Genomic DNA, 7,635 nt, shown 5'->3' with positions numbered 1-7,635 from the left:
AATCCAGGACGGGGGGGCCAGCCCATCGCAAGGCACATTCACACACACATGCACTCCTACGGCCAATTTAGCAAGAAAGAACATGCAAACTCCACACACATGTGACCCAGGCGGAGACTCGAACCGAAACGAGTCCCAGTGGTGGGAGGTAACAGTGCTAATCACTGCACCACCAAGCAGCCCCACCCTAATACATGATTTCAGATTTTTGATTTTAATCCCCTTTTCTTTTTTTGGCAACATATAAAGTGCTGTGAATGTCACTGTCAGATTGTCACATCATCCTCCAGTTGTCCCTTGTCACCCTGGATGCACATTGAGTGTTTGGTAAATATTTTATCTTGTAGTGTTCCTGATTTTTTCCTGTGTTTTAACTTGCAATTCTCAAATTTCATGACTGGCATCCGTGGGGACGATTAATTAAACCTGCTAACTCTGCACTTCAATTTCAAACTGTTGGTAACATGTTGTCATGCCCGGCCCGTCCGCTCCTCGTGTGTGCCACGCCCCCTGATTATCCACGTGTGCTTCCCTGATCGTCGCCAGCTTTGTCTGCTTACTCTGTGTATTTAAGTCCTGGTCTGACCTGTTTCCCTTGTCCGTCATTGATGTAAGTTGGCATCTGATGTTTCCCGTCCGAAGTCCTTTGATTAAACTCCCGTTTTGCCCCGTATTTGCCTGTCCGCTTGCTCCTTGCACGCCTTACCCGCACGATCGCCTGCCTGCACCACCCCGATCGTGACACATGTGTACATATTTTTGTCTGATCTTTTCACCACCAGGTGGCGATATAGCAACTCCAGAGTTATTGATGGCTAGGACAAAAAAACACAGTAACACAGAGGTGTAGCTAAAAATTCTGGGCCCCTGACAGAATGTCACCTTGCGCCCCTCTGTCGAATTTTACATACTGGGAGAGAGATTTGTTGAGCCATCTTCCAATCTATTCCAATCCAGCTTCATTTGAAAAGCACTTTAAACAACCTTATGGACCAAAGTGCTGCACAAAGGAATAAATAATAACATTCACACACTTAAAAACGAAGTAAAAGAAATTTAATAAGAACCAAAACATTAAATGTGAGTAAAAGGCCATTAATAAAATTTAAAAAAATCAATTAATAAAGAAAAGGCGAAGATTAAAACAAAATTTACTATTAAAATTAACATCTCACAACGTGTCAAAGGTGAAGGAGAAGAGATGAGTTTTAAAAAGAGATTTAAAAACGGACAGAGAAGAGGCCTCTCTAATGTGAAAAGGCAAGTCATTCCACATTTTAGGATCTGCGACTGCAAAAGCTCGATCCCCTCTAAGCTCACGCTGAGTCTTAGGAACCGTCAGGAGCAGCTGATCAGCTGACCTGAGAGAGCGGGTGGGGGTGTAAGGGTGAAGCAGCTCACAGAGGTCAGGTGGAGCAAGACCATTGAGGGTTTTAAAAGAAAATAACAGAATTTTAAAATGAATCCTAAAATGTACGGGCAGCCAGTGGAGTGAGGCTAAAATGGGGGAGACATGCTCATATTTCCATGTGCGGCAGCATTTTGAACCCTCTGGAGGTGAACAATAGTGGAGCCTCTAACTCCAACATAGAGGGCATTACAGTGGTCCAAACTAGTACCGACAAAAAAGTGGATTACTGTCTCAAAGTGCTGCCTAGAAAGAATTGGCTTTATTTTGGCCAACTGCCTCAATTGTAAAAAGTTTGACTTGACAACTGACCATATCTGAGTGTCAAACTTAAGGTTGGTGTCGACTTTAACCCCTAGGTGTTTGATATTTTTCCAAGGAACCTAAAATGGAGTGGAGGTCAGAGGAGTGGAGTTACCAAAAACCAACACTTCTGTCCATTACCTCCCCACTTTCTTGTTAGTTACAATATTTGTTCTGCATTACTGTACCGGTTTGGAGTCTTTTGATATTAAGGTGAATAACACAGTGAAAAAAGAGACAGATGCATTGACAGCAGTTGTGGCCACACTTTGGACTGGGAGTGTAAGAGCAAAGGAAACTGAATCCACTATGTTCTGTCCTGTAAATTTTTATTAAACAACACATGACACACATACGAGTCCTGTTTTAACTTTCAGGGCTGATGGTCTGCAGCCTGGCTTGTGGTCTACAGTGCAGAGCAGGTGCAGTCACTGTGCTGAGCCCGGCATTATAGTAATGATGCAGCCTTTCACACTGACCAGTGAGAAATAACCTTGAAAATGACTGTGCTCTTTGTGGTTCTCCTTTTGGAAACATCTTACCACCAAGAAACAGACTAAACGTATCTTCTACTTATCAGTCATCAGAAATGTCATGCAGTAATCAGAGGTTAGACAGCAAAAATGACTTTTGTATTTTTATCTTTTGTCATTCTTTTATCCAGCGACTACTAATTCTCGTCAGGCTCTGGAGAGGGTGGGACCTGTCCCAGGAAGCACACAGACAAAAACAATTAAGATGCTCAGATTTGCCTCACTGTGTGATTTTGACTGAAAGATGAACTAAGCACAGTCTTGTGTGTATAAAAATGCGTAGATTCATTTAACTTTAACAATGAGATTCAGCAACATGACCTTATAGTGTTAATGATCGGTATCTTACTGGTATTAACTGAATTATGCAAAATTCTACATTATTCTATATTATTGCACCCAAATTGTTCATACTGACTAAATGTAATTACTGACATCCTGGACATACTGCTTTTTAGGTTTGGATTTAAAATGTTAGTAGACAAATTCATGCTGTCAATAACATCTCACTTGCTCACCCCCTTTTAGATAAAAATACCCTTTGTGGTTTTTCTAGTGAAGCAGAGGGCCTGAGCTGAGGACCTGACGGTTGTGTGGTTTTCGCTCACTGAGACGAGAGACACAAACACCCTGCTCTCAGTCGGTCAGTCTTCCTGTAAAATGTGGAGGTGAGACTGCTAGTGGAAAATTACTGACTGCAGCATCAACAACACATTTAAACAGCAGCACAAACAAAATGTTCCACAAATGCAGGACATCTGTATGCTTACAGCACACATCAGACACGCTGACCCTCAGCACTGAGCTCCTCCAGGCTCTGTGCTCTCCCCCTCCTCTTCAGTCTCTACACAAATCACTGCTGCTCCAGTGAAGATCCTGAATTTTGCAGGTGATACTACTACGTTTGCCATCATAACTGAAGGCGATGAGTCTGCCTACAGACTGGAAGTCGTACAGCTGACTATCCAGTTATGAACTTACATTATCCCAAATGTCCACATGCTTAAACTCCTCTCATCATCAGGGAGGAGCGTCCCTTGGCACTGTAGAGTAGATGGATGAGATAACAAGGCTGTCATCAATTTTATGTGACACCTCTCACCCTCCCAACAGACTATGGAGGCCCGGGGCAGCTCCTTCAGTAAGAGACTCAGACACCCGGCGTGTGACAGAACAGTACCGCAGGTCATTGGGCCCCACAGCAGTCAGGCTTTATAATCTGCACTCTGCTCATTGAACTTTTCCTCTGTTCACTGTCTTCTGATACAGTTTCTATCTGCTGCTGATCTGCAATATTGTTCCTCCTTATTCACTGATGTGCAGTGTTGCATTGAGCCAGTGCATTATTCCCCTGTGTGGCAGCTTCCTTTGGGAGGCTAATATCTTGCACATGAGCAATAATGTTACATGCAATAGGATTGTGTATAAGTTAAGGATTGTGCATAAGTTAATTTTAATATTCCTATAATATTCCTGTATGTAATATATTCTTATATTTTGTTTCTATTATTACCCTATATTTATAAATACATACATTTCTTTTACATTCATAATGATGTTGTTTGTTGTTTTGTGCCCCACTGCTCTTGTAACAAGCCTCAGTCTTGACTCTCCCTTTTAAGGTCTTGGCCTTAAATCACACTCGATATAGGTGGTGTCGTCCCCATCACCCTGACCAGGATACATGCTGTAAGATTAATGGATGGTGTTTATCTGTGTGATGAAAAAGAATGTGAATAAAACAAAAATGTACCATTATAAATGGGATCCCTAAGATGTGTGGTGGTTTCAGATGTGGACTGATGAGAATTTTGTTCTGTTGTGAAAGCTGTACATTCTGTTCCATGTACAGGGTAGTGATATGTAGCAATCATGTGCTCCAGTCAAATGTTCAGCTGCATGAATAATAATGGTGGCTTGTTTGGATAAAATAACTTAGGCTGAATACTTCAAAGCGTGACCTGGGTGAGGTAGAGAGGAAACAGGGTCTTACAAGCAGCAGGTATTGTTCTCTCTGTGTAGTTTTTACTCTTTGCAAAGTGAGCCCAGCACAGTGCAGTCAGTGGGTCAGTCTTCCTGAGCTGCATCTAACCAGTGGAAACATCTGCAGCACTGCAGAGAAGCACTCAGCAGACAAACAAACCAAAACAGCTTACAGCTGTATGTCACTTTTGGACAGAGGTGGACAAAGTACACAACTTCACTACTTGAGTTAAGTATAGATACTCCTCGTCAAATAATACTCAAAGCTTTTCAGTTAATTTTTTACTTCAGTTAAAGTACTGGAGTATTTGCATCTAAAAATACTTAAGTATTCAAAAGTACATTATGTTTTAAATGCAAGACATTTTTCAGAACCTAATGACTCCTGAACACCCCACTGAATACACTGACTGGCTTGTACATCTTGTAGAATAAAAAGCTTGTGGAATATGATACAATGACGATAGAAACACAACTGGCATAACAAAAGTACAGCCATTGTCATTTTCATCTTATTTAACACCCCCCACCCCACTCACACAAAAGAGCATGCTAGTGTTCTTACAGAGCCGTAGCAGTGTGTGTGTGAGTGTGTGTGCATGTGTATGTTTGTGTGTGTGTGTATGTTTGTGTGTGTGTGTATGTGTGTGTATGTGTGTGCATGTGTGTGTATGTTTGTGTGTGTGTGCATGTGTGTGTTTCTGTGTCTGTGTTTGTGTGTGTTTGTGTGTGTGTCTATGTGTATGTATGTGTGTGTGTGTGTGTTTGTGTGTGTGTCTATGTGTGTGTATGTTTGTGTGTGTGTGTGTGTGTGTGTGCATGTGTGTTTGTGTGTATCTGTGTGTGTATGTTTGTGTGCGTGTGTGTGTGTGTGTCTATGTGTGTGTATGTTTGTGAGCCAAGTAACAGGACAGGGAGCAAGAAACAAAACTCCTCTTTCTTAATTATCCACTTCGTTATTAACGACACAGGTATATATACAGGTACATATACAGGTACATGTATATACTCAAAAATACATACAGTACACAACATTAAATGAAAAACGTAATTTAAGAACACTTGAAATTTTCATTCAGTTTCTTTCATCTGTTTAATATAATCGATCAGTCCCTGTGCGTTTGCCCCAAACCATTCAGCATGGTACACAAGGGAGACAAGTAAGCATGTGTCACATCAAAGAACTGATTGCAACAACTCAGCCTTTCCACAACATTAAAGCCGCTTATTCCCCCCATGCCATGAAGAAATAATCTCTGTGGCTCCCCTCTCCCCCTCCCTCAGCCCCCAGTCTGGCTTGAACATTTGCACTTCCAGTAAAAATGCGCCCCAAACACACTGACACCAAACTCCGTAAAATCCTGTGATTCAGTCTCAGAAGCACTGGCTCCCCTGCCCTCCTTCTGAACATTATTAAAGCTACACCCTGAACACTCTGTGTGACTGACATGAATGAGAAGCATCTTTATTCATAATCTCTGTAGCGGAGATCAGAATACAGAGTGTCATTATTCCTGTCTTTCTTCTGTCTCCTGGGTTTTGGCTTCTTAAGGTTCAGGGCAGCGTAATTCAGTGTGTCCTCGTCATTGCACTGTGGAGACAAAGATGGCAGAATTGGATGGATCAAATTGGTTTGCTATTACTTATTTTCACAAATAGCACTTAAAATGCTGATCCCAGGATGGAAATCAGTCTGAGGTTCATTTGTTTTACTGACGATTTGTAATTTGAAATATTTATTACATACTTGCTTGCGTGACCATTCCACTTTTGATATATCACTGTTCTTTTCATCTGTTTAAAATATATAACACATCAATATATTATTTAATTTCACGCGGTATCATACAGTGGTCAGATAACATTCCGAATTTTCAAGCCATCAACATCCTTTTTGTCTCAAAAATGAAAGTAAAAATGACTTCTGTCAATTTAAGTGTGCATGTTTGGATATGTGTTATTTGTTCTCAGATATCATATATAATAAAATTGCTATAAAGGAGATCTTGGTAATAAAAGTTATTGATATGCAACTTATTGCAACATGTATATTTCAATAGATTTTGCAAAATATGAAAGATATAATACAAAAATGTTAATCTTACAGTAGAAAAAGGTTTATGTAAATAAGGTGAGATTTAATAATGGATTTTTAAACTGGGTTACCTGTGTCACGACCGCGGTCGGGCGAAGCAGCGATCGTGCGGGTCGGCAGGCGAGCAGGAACAGGCAAGTAGGCAAAGTCGGGAAATACTGGGGATTTATTCGTGGACAGGAAACAGATACGGGGAACATCTACTCACGCCAACGAACATCAATGACAGACAAGGAAAACTGGGGAGACCAGGACTTAAATACACAAGACTGATTGAAAGCAAACGGACACAGCTGGGTACGATCCGGGAAACACACGTGGGTAAGCAGGGGGCGTGGCACACAGGAGGAGCGGACGAGCCGGGCATGACAACCTGCAAGAGTGGTTTTAATATGAACATTTTATCTATCATAAAACAATTTTATATTTCTATAATTTGTGAAAATCTACATTTTGTCCTTCGTCTGAGTGCATAAAGCCGGGCAGCGTACCTGCACAGTGTGTACAGGTCAGTTTACATCTTATACAAATGAGAGCAACGTTCAGAATAATGCTGCAAGATAAAACTATCAGCAAGCCAGAGTGAAGAGGATCCAGCAGCTTCTGAAAGCCTGTAACAAAGAGATAGATTTCAGCATAATGATATAGAGACACATTTCCCATTTGCTTACATTACATTAGTTAAAGATAAAATCTATAATACATTACAGCAGTTGTTTTGTAAATAGTCCATTTTTAACATGAACTTCTAGTATTTTGCATTTTAACAATTTCTATTAATATTTGAAATAATTATTAAATTAACATCTGTGTAATTAAATTTAAGCACTTAAATTAGAAAATTCAATACATTAAAATAAGAAATAAATGTCTTAATAGCAGAATAAGCTAAATAAAACTTTGAAGCAGATGTACTCTCCACACTGGGTGCTACCATCTATATCCAGCTCTGTGCCGTTCCCAAACAGCATCTCCCCTCACTGGGTGTTACCATCTATATCCAGCTGTGTGCCGTTCCCAAACAGCATCTCCCCTCACTGGGTGTTACCATCTATATCCAGCTGTGTGCCGTTCCCAAACAGCATCTCCCCTCACTGGGTGTTACCATCTATATCCAGCTGTGTGCCGTTCCCAAACAGCATCTCCCCTCACTGGGTGTTACCATCTATATCCAGCTGTGTGCCGTTCCCAAACAGCATCTCCCCACACTGGGTGTTACCATCTATATCCAGCTGTGTGCTGTTCCCAAACAGCATCTCCCCACGCTGGGTGTTACCATCTATATCCAGCTGTGTGCCGTTCCCAAACAGCAT

The 7,635-nt window shown here is 41.1% G+C and overlaps 1 long non-coding RNA gene across 1 annotated transcript; it reads right to left on the bottom strand.

The window, feature by feature from the left end:
* Window positions 1-5,743: 5,743 nt before the first annotated feature.
* Window positions 5,744-6,691, bottom strand: LOC125728100 (uncharacterized). The gene is made up of 3 exons (XR_007388922.1): window positions 6,394-6,691; window positions 5,975-6,021; window positions 5,744-5,818 (listed from the first exon to the last, which is right to left on the bottom strand). It is a non-coding gene; the product is annotated as an uncharacterized LOC125728100 (long non-coding RNA).
* Window positions 6,692-7,635: the final 944 nt, after the last annotated feature.

This window comes from Brienomyrus brachyistius, unplaced genomic scaffold (genome assembly GCF_023856365.1).
Source record: "Brienomyrus brachyistius isolate T26 unplaced genomic scaffold, BBRACH_0.4 scaffold155, whole genome shotgun sequence".
NCBI classification, from domain to species: domain Eukaryota; kingdom Metazoa; phylum Chordata; class Actinopteri; order Osteoglossiformes; family Mormyridae; genus Brienomyrus; species Brienomyrus brachyistius.
This window is presented reverse-complemented; position numbering and strand designations above follow the sequence as displayed.